Genomic DNA, 13,996 nt, shown 5'->3' with positions numbered 1-13,996 from the left:
AATATGCTCGGAGCGTTCGCGCTTTTGTAAATGTGCCCCTTAAGGTATGAAGAAGATCCAAATTACAGAAAGACCCCTTATCTAGAAAACCCTTGGTCCCGAGCATTCTGGATAATGTGTCCTATATCTGTATTTACATTTACCACATACCTAACATAACCATTATCATGCCTGCAAAGTGTGTATGAAAACTGAGACCTGCCCATCTCTATTTTTAACTACCACTCCCAGCATCCTCAGCTAGCCAAGCATACTGTCTGTATTAAAAAAAATCCTGACAAGCCCCATGCTGAAGGTCACTGTTCTCAACAATTGATCATACATATGTCATTTATTATTGTAGATTAAATGTATATTGGGAGGAAGAGGTGACTGCTCTTTGTGCACCAATAGCATACAAGCTATGGAGGGCATAGAGCATTGCATGACTTGATTAAATAGACAGTATAAATAGCTGAGATATTTCGCTCAGGATAGATCCACATAAACTGGTTGATGCCAGTCACCTGTAGCTCTTCAGAGTGGTAACACAATCTCTTGGCATTCAGGGGACAAGCTCTGAGCCCAGTGTCCTCAATATACAACATCCAATTTCAGCAAAACAGCCATCAGCCATTATAAGGAGGATCAGGCTGGGAGGGGAATGGATGCAGAATACAGAAACAGTACACACTCGCCCACTAGGTCAGTCCTTCTCCTGGGTCATCATTATAAGGAACCCTAGTTGATCCTTGGCTTTGCTTTAAACTGACTAGAACCTGATAGCAGAATAACTGCTTAGCTGTAATGAGATTAAATCTGATTGTTCTTCATCCTTCCCCTACATTTGAGTTATTGCCCTGACTCCAGAATGTCTGCATACTAATAAGATGGCAAAAATGCTTCATCTGTAATTGCTCCTAAAACAATTAACACTATGTTAACATGCTTTATCTTTCCTGCTGTACATATATATAACCAAGGCTGAAGAGTTTCTGTCAGTGAGAAGGAAATTGAGTTGCTGTCTCAGCTCGCTGGAGTCTGTAGCAGGATCGATGGGAATGTTCCTGGTAATCTGCTCTCTGCTGTGGATGCCATTAACATTTAGGGATAGTTAATGTTTTACATAAGTTATTTCCAGAAAGGAAAATTCAGTGGTGTTCATTTGCTGCTGTATGTGGTGCAAAGTAACACATATACTGTATATAGAGGCGGGCAAGTGGTTCTTAAATGTATAAATACTATTTACTAGAAAGAGGCAGTACACATCTGCTATAAATTTGGTGCAGTAACAATAACAGACAGTGAATAGTGATGGGCGAAAGAATTCGGCGGGCATGGATTTTCACGTTTCGCCACTGGCAGATTTTTTTATGAAATAGGCGTCAAAATTCACTATGGAAAAATTCGATGTGGGTCTCTTGCATCAAAAAGAATTGTCTCTCAGGTCGAAAAGAATTGTCTCTCATCAAAAGAATTGTCTCTCAGGTCGAAAAGAATTGTCTCTCATCAAAAAAACTGTCTCTCTCGGCAAAAGAATTGTCGCGCATATTGTTGCGCGTATTGTCACACGTATTGTCGCACGCAACATTTTTTGGACGTGCAACATTTTCCCCGTTTTGCTAATTTTTTCAGCAAACCGAAACGGGGCATTCGCTCATGACTAACAGTGAGTAGTAAACATATTATACTTTGGTGCACAAGCCTTAAACTTTGGAGAACTCCTGGGGAATAATTTAGGAGGAACGCCTCTACCAAGTTTTCTCCACAGCTGGGGTCACATTGCCCCCTCCCTCACATCTAAAGCTAACCGTACAAAGCCAACTGGGTATGGTCTTTGCTATATCCTCCCATAAGCCAAATGGACGCAGAGTGTAGGAGGAGCCACACAAAGTGGAGATGCCTTTCTAGCAGTAAGTGAAGAAAGAATTGTTTCATACAATATTTTTGGTATGTGTATGACTACCTAAAGGGGATTTGAGAAATGTATTTCTCCCTCACCTTATATATACCAATAGCAGTTCCATTGTGTAAATGGAAATATTAGGCCTGAGACTACATGACCAGAGTATGTGAAGACAATATATGGGCAACATCTTGTATCACTGGGCTAAAGGTGGCCATACACTATCTGCAGATTCAGCCCCTTCAGACCAGGTTGGCAGCAAATGTGGTCCTCGTTTATGCAGGCTAAAATGCCTGTCGGGGCGAAGACCACATTGGCTTGTGTTAATAGGGTGCTTATACCAACGGTCTAATTTCCTACTTTTGATCTGAGCATTTGGCCCAGGGTCAAAGGGGAGCATATCATTACAATATCCAATCATTTAGATAGGTTACAGCAAATATGTCAGAATAAAATGGAGGACTTTGTCAGTGTAAATCAAAAACAAGTAAAGCATGCATCACAAACTGCCAAAGAAATTTGCCAAAGTCTTAAAACTACATACACCTAACTGAAACATTTACTTTTTCACTGGAAGATGATGTTTAATTCAGGTCATAACTGGCAAAAATAATCATCCAAGTGAAGGAGAGTAAAAAGTTTGCCTGCCTCTCCTTTAGCACGATTTGAAGTACTGTAAAGTGATTGTACCATTTTGAAGTAACATCTAGGAGTTCTCAAATCCCCTTTAGATATTATTCCAGGCCAGTTTGGGAAAGGGAAAAGCCCTCTGTACCAAGAAGTTGCACAGCTCCTAAATAGTGTAGCAATATGAGCAACTGTAGCGTGTTTTGCAATTCAGTCAAAGGAAGGAAGCCCCAATGTCAGAAGGTTCTGTTGCAAGTAACAAAGCAATAATCTAAAAAAGGCTGAAAATAATGAACATTGCTGCTGTAGATATGGTCACAAAGATTGCATAGCAAGCTCGGGCACTGCTAAGGTACCAATACAGAAATTACAGTTATCTCTACTGTCTGGGGTATTACTTTCAAATGATTCTCTGCTGGAAAACACCAGTGGGGGATATGCCCAGTGTGCCATGAGCCTAATGAAGTGTATCATCTGCCCCTCTCTTCTGGCCACTCCCCCATTCCCATCATGCCCCATCCCCGACTTACTAGAGCATGTCTGTGGGTTTAGTTTAAGAACGCTGAAGTTCCCCAAAAACAATCTTCTACATGCATGGGACATTCAGCATTCTCTAGAAACGACCATATCATGGCAGGTCATAGAAAGTTGGTAGTTTTGAGCAACCAACATGGCACCTCTAAGTCATGTTTAAGTACAAGGAACATTCTGGGCACATCATTTGCCATTTTTAAGGGAAAGTAAACAAGTTGTCTCTTCCCTGTAACTTCAGCTCCTACTTGCTGTCTCTTATTTAATTAGACATTGCCATTGAGGGAAGTGCTGAATCTCCATTAGATGTGATAGAATGTATTAGGCAAGTGTAAGCATCCACTGTGACAGATTTTTGCCGACTGGGGTTGTAATGAGAGACTTGTGTAGCGATGCAAATGTGCAGCAGATGACAAAGCACGTGGCTCACATAAGCATCCCTTGCCTGTTATGGCTACTGTGCCAACGTCAGTCATAAAATAAAAATAATAGGCACTGTATCTATCCCCCAGACTGTATGAAGTGATTTATTGGCAGAATGCTTTTGCTTTAACAACTCACCATTGGAGATTGTGTGTTTTCCTGTAAACTAGTTATTTAATGTAGTTTGTTTTGTCTGTGAATCTCCTCCCCTCTGAGTGCTAATAGGCCCCCCCTGACACACCTCTTTATTGGCACGGCGCACCTGCTCCTTCACGCCCCCCGTGCCACTCACACACACACACTGGGATACAGATGACAGATGTCACTAAAGCAATTTGCCCTCCAGAGCAGGAAAAGGTGAATCTCTCCTGCTGCACATGTTACTTGTCATCTAGACGTCCTGCCATGTGTTCTGTGCTTTCATCGGATTCCCTTCTCTCCCATCATGAATAAGGCTAACAACAATAGCCAACCCTTACTGCCCTCATCGTGAAGAACCCCCTACGCTGCTTCAAATGGAAGTTCCTTTCCTCTAATCTAAATCTAAAGACCCCTGGTGCACTGATCTTTTCTATGGGAAAAAGAGCCCCAGCTATGTATCTATAATGTTCTCTAATGTACTTGTAGAGAGTATTCATGTCCCCACGCTAGTGTCTTTGTCCAGAAACTCCAACCTTGAAAGCATTCCCTTATAGTTTAAATCTTCCATTCCCTTAACCAGTTTAGTTGCAGTCTCTGCACTCTCTCCAGCTCATTAATATCCTTCTTAAGGACTGGAGCCCAAAACTGCACTGCATACTCAAGGCGAGGCCTTACCAGGGACCTATAATGGGGCAAAATTATGGTTTCGTCCCTTTTTAATCAAGACAGTATTTTATGTGCTCTAGCACGACATAATTACTTTGCCTAGAGATACACAGATTATTAGCTACAAAAATCTTCAGATCCTTCTCAATAAAGGATTCTCCCAACTCACTACCATTTAGTGTGTAACTCACATTTATTTCTACCAAAGTGCATTAAACCCCATTTGCCAGTTTGCTGCCCAGTTTTGCAATTTAGCAGCATCCTGCATAAAGCTTTGTACAATTTAGTATAATTTGCAAAAATAGAAACAGTACTTCCTATGCCCACCCAGGTCATTAATAAACAAGTTAAAAAGCAAAGGACCAAGGACTGACCCCTGCGGTACTCCACTTACAACACTGGTCCAATTACAAAATGTTCCATTTACCACCAATCTCTGTAATCTATCCTTCAGCCAGTTCTCTATCCAAGTACAACTATTATGTTCCAGGCCAATACTCCTTATTTAATCAGAACCCTTCTGTGAGGTACTGTATCAAATGCTTTAGCAAAGTCTAAGTAGATGACATCCACTGGCACCCAGTGTCTCAGTTCCTGCTCACCTCCTCATAAAAGACAATTAAATAAGTCTGGCAAGATCTATTGTGCATAAAACAAATGCTGCACAAACTCACAGTATTCTGATTCTCAATGCATTCAATTAGCTTATCCCATAATGAATTACTACACTTGTTAAAGACACTAGAGCATTCAAGTGCAGTCACCCATGGCAACTAACAAGCTGATGCCTGATTGGTTGATATGGGTGATTGCACTATGGCAAATTAGAACCTACTTTATGTCAAAAATATGTCCCACTGTTCACCCAATGGCATGTACACATGAGGGGTTGAAAGAGGTTTTGTGCCAAATTGTGATTTAATACATTTGCTGATAAAAGCTGCAGATTTAGGGCCTGTTTGTTGGACCTTTCTGTTGGCCTGCCCAAGTGATATCTGGATGGCAGGCAATGAAAAATATTGGCATTTTAATGCAGTCTCCTCCTTCTGCATAAATGGTCAGCCCTACTTGACCTAGTGCCTGGGTGGCCAAATTAGACAATTAGACACTCGTTTGCTGACCTCCCAAAACCAGTAAATCTTGGACACTTGGAGGCGCCTTCCTACCAAATGAGCATACGGTTTCTGTAATGCACATGTACTGATTTGTTCTCTTTTTCAGTTGGTTAATGAGCCTAGAACATTGTGCATAAGACTTGGGGAATATACTTTGTAAAACCCTTAAGCTACAAACAGCATTTGTTTCTAAGCATTAATGCAACATACATGTGAAATGGTCAACTCAAGCCATGTAGAATAAGGTTTTAATGGGACGAGGGAACATTCTTAGGAATGGGCATTGGAAATGGGCATTTAAATATAAAACATATAAAAATGAATTTTTTGCACGATGCTACTGCTCCTACTGACTTCTCATTTCCAAGCAGTGCCACTAGTGGCTTTTCCCAGGGCACATACAGAGAAAACAAACCTTTTGGTAAAATGTAAGGATGTAAATCTTTTCTACCCTTGCCCCTGTAATAACACTAAAAAAAGATAAAGGATATATATCTCAAGATTGAGCACGGTGCCAGGGACATTCCACTCTTATGCTTCTGTTGAAATGGTAGCATGCTTGTGGCTCTGTTTTAGCTGTATGATTTATGTATCTTCATTAGGTTTAGTTAGTATATCAGAGCCACAAGAGGGTTTTTCATTACAGGCTGCACTGTACATACTGGTATGTTAGGAATGCCAAGCCTTGCTTTCTAGGCTGCTGGATACAATATACTCCAATACAATGCCAGTGCAGGAATAACAAAGTAATCTGCCATACCTGGGACAAATCTGTCTGTATGGGAATGCTGGGCTCTGTAGAATGGAGCACCAATATTGACTGATGGACAGCGAGCTTTAGGAAGAGGGCAGGCTTGTGTGATAAATAAATTTCCAGCAGACAAGCAGTTAATGGAAGCATTCTACTAATGTCCAGCCCAAGAAGAGAGGCAGAAATAAACAAGAAATGTAAAAGGTCAGGTTTCAGATCAAGTTTCTGGGGGCTGGTGGGGGAGAACAAGATTTCAATACAATCTGTCAACACAAAGTTTAAACGTACCAATGTCCTAAATAAGCAGCATTATTTGTAGGGCCCACATGAAATCAGTAATACTCTAAACCAGTGCATAATATGCCTTTAACCACATCCAATATTGAGCCACTGACTGCTGATAAACAATCTGGAATCAAAGCAAAACATTTATCGATTATTAGTGAGGGCACGGCATTAAACTTCAATATTTATGGCTATTAATGCATTAATGACTATTATCATTTATGGCTATTAATGATTTGTGGGAAAATGTAATTGTACATGTTAAATGAGACCTCACATCTTTAAACTGGTGCTGCAATACCACCATACAACACCTACTTTATAACAGAACTTTAAGTAGAAGGAAACCCTAGAAACAAACTTGGGTAGAAATGCCATATTTTTATATACTAAACTTACTGCACCAGCATAAGGTTTCATAATCTCTATAACAGTAACAGGTGCTCCCCAGATGCTGAGGGGTTAAGGAAGGGGGAGCCTTGACTAGGTCAAGAGCAAAAGGGAGGATAGGGATTGGGTTTGGTGCACCAGGAAGGAGGGGTAAGGGGTGGATGGAGAGCAGGTATAATGGAGGGTGCCTGGGAGTTGTGATGATGGGAATGCTTGCCAGGTGGGAAGGGGCTTGTGTTTCCCAGTCTTGTAGAGTACAATTCAGCACCCCACTGGGTAGTGGTCCTAGGAGGTAGCTGTGTGGAGTGAGGCTTATCCGCTCTTACTTGCCCATCAAAGTGTGGCTGTGCCTGGCAAGTGGACCGTTCACTCCTGTGGAGTTGTTGGTTGGCAAGCATTCCCAGGGTGTTGTTGGTTGGCAAGCATTCCCGGGGTGTTGTTGGTTGGCAAGCATTCCCGGGGTGTTGTTGGTTGGCAAGCATTCCTGGGGTCTTGTTGGTTGGCAAGCATTCCCAGGGTGTTGTTGGTCAGCAAGCATTCCAGGGGTCTTGTTGGTCGGCAAGCATTCTCGGGGTGTTGTTGGTCGGCAAGCATTCCCGGGGTGTTGTTGGTCGGCAAGCATTCCCGGGGTGTTGTTGGTTGGCAAGCATTCCTGGAGTCTTGTTGGTTGGCAAGCATTCCCAGGGTGTTGTTGGTCAGCAAGCATTCCAGGGGTCTTGTTGGTCAGCAAGCATTCTCGGGGTGTTGTTGGTCAGCAAGCATTCCCGGGGTGTTGTTGGTCGGCAAGCATTCCCGGGGTGTTGTTGGTCGCCATCCATTCCCAGGGTTTTGTTGGTCAGCAAGCATTCCCAGCGTGTTGTTGATCGGCAAGCATTTCCGGGGTGTTGTTGGTTGGCAAGCATTCCCGGGGTGTTGTTGGTCAGCAAGCATTCCCAGCGTGTTGTTGGTTGGCAAGCATTCCCGGGGTGTTGTTGGTCGGAAAGCATTCCCGGGGTGTTGTTGATCGGCAAGCACTCCCGGGGTGTTGTTGGTCAGCAAGCTTTCCCAGGGTATTGTTGGGCGGCATGCATTCCCAGGGTGTTGTTGGTCGGCAAGCATTCCCAGGGTATTGTTGGGCGGCAAGCATTCCCGAGGTGAATTTTAAAAACATGTTTGTTAATGGTTGTTTTTGTAAATAAAGCTGTGGCCCTAAAAATCCCTCCTGGAATTTGTGTTTAGTTACAATGAGTAAGATGGGAAATTGCGATTTCAGTTAAGTTATGAAAACCTCGACGCTACCCTGGTCATGAGTCAGGCCTTCAAAGTTGTGAACAGGGGGTCACCATCTTGTATTTTGTTAGAAGTGTCAGTGACACTGCAAATGCTTAGTGTGCTCTGGGCAGCTGTTGAGAAAATAGAATTAGGGGCCATGGCTTATTATTAAGCAGAAAATGAAGTTTACATGTCATAGAACCTTATGCTACAATGATGGTTATTAAACTCTGATTTCAATTGCATTCAGTTGCATTGGCAACTAAAGAGCAGAAGTGCCCCTTGCTCCACCATTGCTCTACTGCTTGCAGTGTATAGGATGGATCTTTATCTTTTTTATTTTTACCACTAGGGGGCAGTCCAAAAATATAGAAAACCATTGCCAAATAGTACTAAAGTGTAAGTCAATGCAATTTTTCTTTCTATAGCATTCATGTTAATTACTTAAATCTATTTCAACATGGAAAACTTTCCCTATTTATAATGTATTTCAAATTTATTTCTGGTGCAGACCTCCACGTCATGTTTGATTTCACAATCCATTCTCCTTCACTGACGCGTAGAGTAAATGGCTACTCTCCGTGCCATGGCCCGACCACCTAAGTAGCCAACATCATAAGCAGCACTTACGTTGGAGAGTCTCTGAATAATGAGTGTTTGCATGCAACTGGGCCGTGTACGTGGGGTGCTGCTACCCACAAAAGCCTATGTTAAGTCTTGAAGAATGAAGGCTGCATCACATGAAAAGAGATTTCTAATGACTCATGAAGTAATAAAGAACAAAGTGCTATTGCGTTACTACTGCCATTTCCATATTCAGCGTAATTACATTGTACATGCAGTTAAATGAGACTGTTTTCACTGTGGTTAGTGATAGAAATTGTTCCATTAAACAATGGCGTTGGTAACTTTTTCCATACCAAAAGACTACTCTGGATATTAAGGTCACCAGCTGTTACACTACTAAGGCCAGCAGAGCAGGAAGGGGATGAAATAAAATTAAACAATATGCTGAAGGAAATAATGCAGAAATTATATGGTATAGGATAATATAACATCTGACTGTATACACTATTATTCTGGCAGTTCAATAGAAAGACTCGTGGGACTGGCCCAACGAAAGAAATGCAAAACTACTGTTGTCCTCTCAGTACCTAAGCATTCCAAAATACACACATGCCATATTAACTGCAGGCCCCTTTTGGATCAATTAGGCTCTTTTGTTGGGCCATCTTGGACCAAACATTGTCTCTTAGGCTGATGCCACACGTGGCATTTTTATGCTGCGTTTTTTCATAGCCTAAAAACGCCGCACAAGTCACACAGCCCCTGACTATGGCGTTTTTCAGCCTAGTACTGGTGACGTAGCAAATCCCGTTTCCATGGTGCTAATAGTGCAAAATAGTAAAAAACGCTGTGTATTTCTGCTAGGTCTGGCAGCTGCCTTTGTGTATACATAGGAATAGCTTGCTTTGCAAGTACTGGCGTATTTCAGCCAACGCTTGAAAAATCCGTGCTGAGGCGTTTTCTAGCGTATTTCCGCATTGTGTGGTTTGCTTCGAGTCTTTTCAAGTTATTTCTACGGATGATGATATCGGGCGTTTTTCAGCCGCTGAGAGAATCAGAAAATACGCAGCGTAAAAACGCCACGTGTGGCATTAGCCTTAACTCTTCAATTTACACAGCAATGGGTATTTGCTGGACCCACAATGACTCTGCAGAAACCGAGGACTTGCATTAGTCCCTAGACAGTAACATTTACCAGGAGAAGGAAAGGTTCTATCACTTGTACTGTGCCAAAATGTTAGGTACCCCCAGTGATTGTAATTACTTACCTGATAGCCCGGGCCACTGCTTTTGTTAGAAGAAAACTGCAATGTTAAATTGGCTTAGTGTGTAGAAGTTGTACCCTTCTGCACTATGACTCTCCACCTTTTCTGGTTAAGATGCCACAAAGCACAAAATGTGTTGTTTACAATAAACTATTATAGTTCAAAAACCCTTGGTGCCCAAGTTAGCTATAGCATATTAGGATCTGCTTGCTTCTCCAACTTTTTACCTACAGGTGCTATTTTGCTACTTCCTTCATCTGCCTCCCCCCCCCCCCCCCCTCGCATTGGACCAGGGTGCAGTGGTGTTTTTTTTTTTAGTGCCTCACTCCTTATCTTACAACAAAAACTGCCCTTGCATGCCTGACTGTAGCCTAATGTTACTGCATTCTGTGCCCCTTAAAGTACCAGACTGGGCCAAATTTGCGCAATAGAATTATTCATAACATGTTTATGTAATGTCCTTATAAATATAGCAAGGACAAATAACCTTTAAGAGTTATTTATTTCCCAGCTTATTTCCATTAGTTATTACTGAACAGAATATCTATATATATATATTGTAAACAAATACACATACATGCACAGTGCGCCAGATCTTGGTCTTATTGTGTAAATGTGCTATCAATAGACATGTTATTGTGCCACATCTGTTTGCTTGGGAATCCGAGATCTGTTTCATTGCTTCAAGGACAGTCACTTCTATTTCATACTAGAGGGCGGGTTTGTGTAGGATGCAATAACATAACCATATATTGCCTGCAGCTGGCAGTGCCCGTTTTTGGTGTTCCATCCCGTTTCTCTTTGGCCCGAGGACATGTGCAAACATGTGGATACACTTGTCAGAGGCCCTTATTTTAATTGGGGTTTAAGTCTTTAAGCGAATAGATAAAAAGTGACCTTGAATGTGTGGGATTGTCAAGACTGTGTTTTTGCTCCTTCCCGTCAGAGCGCTCGGAAGTTTTCTCCGGGATTCAGTGGGAAAGAATAGCATGTTATGAAAATATTACACCACAACAGGAAACTCTAGTCACATGCCAACAGATGCAGTGCATCAATAAAGATGTGATAAGCTCTATCATTTCCTATCAGAACAAAGTTCCCGCCGGCTGAATTTTCTCACTCTCAGCCATCGCCTGGGTACTGACAAACGAACAAAGTACAGCTCAGATGTATCTAAGGTCTGCTCTACAGGGTATATGCCTGCAGGATAAAGATATAATTGCAATATATATGACGTTTTTTTCCACGTTGCCTTACTTTACCCCAGGGAACATCAAGCGCACATTATGTAATTTTGGTACAGACTGCCTACTAATTATACACAATTCTATCTTATAAGCACCTGGGCGGTTCACTCCTCTTCAATATTACTTGTATGTCTAAACATCTTGGTGGACAGTGTTTTTTGTCCAGTTCTCAATACCTCCATGACATACTATGTGCTAGGTACAGAACCTTACTGATGTTACCCAGTTTGACAAGGCAGGATCATAAAGTGTTCTATATAACATCATTTCTGTGTCTACACCCCCTTGAGCAAATGTGCTCATATATACTAAACCATCAGCACATCTTACTAGAACTGATTTCCAGCTGTCCGTATGTTTGTTCATAAGTTCAGGTTGTTTTTGTGGTGGACTTGTTGACTTGCAAAGTGCATAGCAAATCCCAATATGGGCAGATGCTTACAAAGAGGGGAGCTTGTTCACGGCCCAAATTGGATCGGAGGGTGGCTTTATGGGTCACCTGCTGACACAATGCCTGTTAGGTACTCCCAGGTCTAGATCCAGTAACCCTATGTTTACTGGTGGTTGCTTCTCCGGGCTGAGCCTCCTTGTCTGTCACCTGCCCTGACCTCATGGACTGTGTTTGCCTTGCTGCCAGCCCTGACCCTGTGCTAAACTTAGACTTTGTTTCATCACCCCCTACAATGCTCTTGCATTTACATTTGCATGGACATCAGGCAATAGCTGAATATTTACAGCATAGGTTATCATTAGGTGTGAAGAGACTATAAATTAGCATTCAATTATGTGATAAAGTTTAAGCATTCAGAAATTTCAGGTTGAGGTTTTTTTTTTTTTTTCTTGCATTGGTTCATTTACAATAACCAGGGTCACAAGATGCAGAATGTAAAGGAGAACTATACGTGAAACATGCCATAAGTAGATTTACAAAGAGAGAGCTTTGCAAATGTATATCGTTTCCTCCCATGTGTTAATGGGCCCAACAATCTAATTACCAGCCATAAGCCAAAGTGTCTTAAACTCCATAGGCTTTCAAACAACGATGTATAGGCCTCTTAGCCACATAAGCATTTATTAATTGATTACTGGGGACCAGCAATTCTCAAAACAGACATCTTGGCCAATGTTCCTTCTAATTCCTTCTTGGCTATGTGTGCAAAAAATTGTGTTTGTGTCCACATTTTTAAAAACAGTGTGCTCAGGTCAGAATAAATACAAAACGTTGTGGTTTCATACAAAATTCTCTGTGTGTACCCCAAGCTCACAGCTTACAAGGAACATTGATCTTGGCCCACATCCATGCTTTTTCAAGTTGCACCCATATAGTGGAGAAACCATAGCAGTCTCTATTAACTTAAATTGGTGGGTGCCAAGGTCATGCCACTCTCTGCTACAAGAGCATTGATTTATTATTAGCCTACATCTAAATTGATAGAGGACTATAATGAAAATATCAGTCAGCCATAAAGCATGACAGGACTACTTGTTGACAAGAATGAGATCAAATGGGTTTCACATTAATAGTAACTTCCAGGAACAAGCAAACCATTTTTTGTGCTGACACTGCCCTTTTAATTGATAGATGAATCCCCCTCTGTCAGTGGGAAAATACTTATATAAGATGTCACAAAGCTGTTCAGAAAAACTTGATAATAAAGAGTGTGAAGGGAGGGAAGGGCTGTAAGGATCAGCTTGGTAATCGCCTACACAATCAGTTTTATTTTTGTCATTATTTCTTAGAATCCAGAAAAAGCTGAATTTATTTAAAGTACAGCAAGCAGCACAACACAGTAATACAGGTAACCAGGACTTTACTGTGAGGCATATAACTAGTTTAACCTTTTTTTAAATATCAATCATTTGCTGCTAATAAGGCAAATCCAAAGTAAATTGGCTATTTACTATACACATTACAGAGAGAGATGCAGTCTGAACTAAGCCTGGAATGGAAGTCCCACTTAGTATATAAGTCTCCCCTTTTATACCGTCAGATTGCTATGGTCCATGCATGGGCAAAGACCAGAAAAGACTGGACAAGTTTGTGACATGCACATTACACGTAAGGTCTGCCATTTTTAATTCTAAACCTTTATCCCAAAATATCTCTTAGCCATTGCTCTTTTTTACATTTGTATGCTATATACAGGGGTTTCATGGAAAGGACACACTAAAGGGGAAAGTGAGATGGCATAGAAAAACTAGGAGGGAAAATGGTACAACTATGGGGAAGAGCAGAAATAGCTCCATAGGAGCTAAACATTTCTAGTGTAAAAAAGAACGCAAATTTTAGCCATCTTTATTATAACTAAATAAAGATGGCTAAAATGTGTATGTGTATCTATTGCCTTCTTTTTTTATATATTTTTCTGCCCCTTACCCACTTTTCCCATGGTACAGGTATGGGATCCCTTATCCGGAAACCCCTTATCCAGAGAGCTCCGAATTACGAAAAGCCCATCTCCCATAGGGCCTGATTCACTAAAGGGCGATAAAAATTATCGCACGCTTTTTCACGTTAAAAAACGCAAAATAATTTGCGCGATTCACCATAGTATTATCGCGTGTGAAAAATCGGCATTTTCGCATGGGTTATTTCTCGCACTAGTTTTACCGTTTTGCGTTAATTTCCGCGCTGAAAAGAATACGATCGCATGATTCACTATAACTTTTGCGCACTAAATATCGCCTACTACAGGCAGGCGAAAAATTATACAAAAGTACAGTCAATGATTTTTTGCAATAAAATATGGACTTACAGTGTTATTTATTCAAGTATGTGTTTCCCCCAGAGTGACGCAGCCGCCAGTTTGCAGCGAAATGTTCATTTTTAATACAGTAATTTTCTGCAAGTA

Source organism: Xenopus tropicalis, chromosome 10, assembly GCF_000004195.4.
Source record: "Xenopus tropicalis strain Nigerian chromosome 10, UCB_Xtro_10.0, whole genome shotgun sequence".
Taxonomy (NCBI): domain Eukaryota; kingdom Metazoa; phylum Chordata; class Amphibia; order Anura; family Pipidae; genus Xenopus; species Xenopus tropicalis.
Note: the sequence above shows the minus strand (reverse complement) of the source record.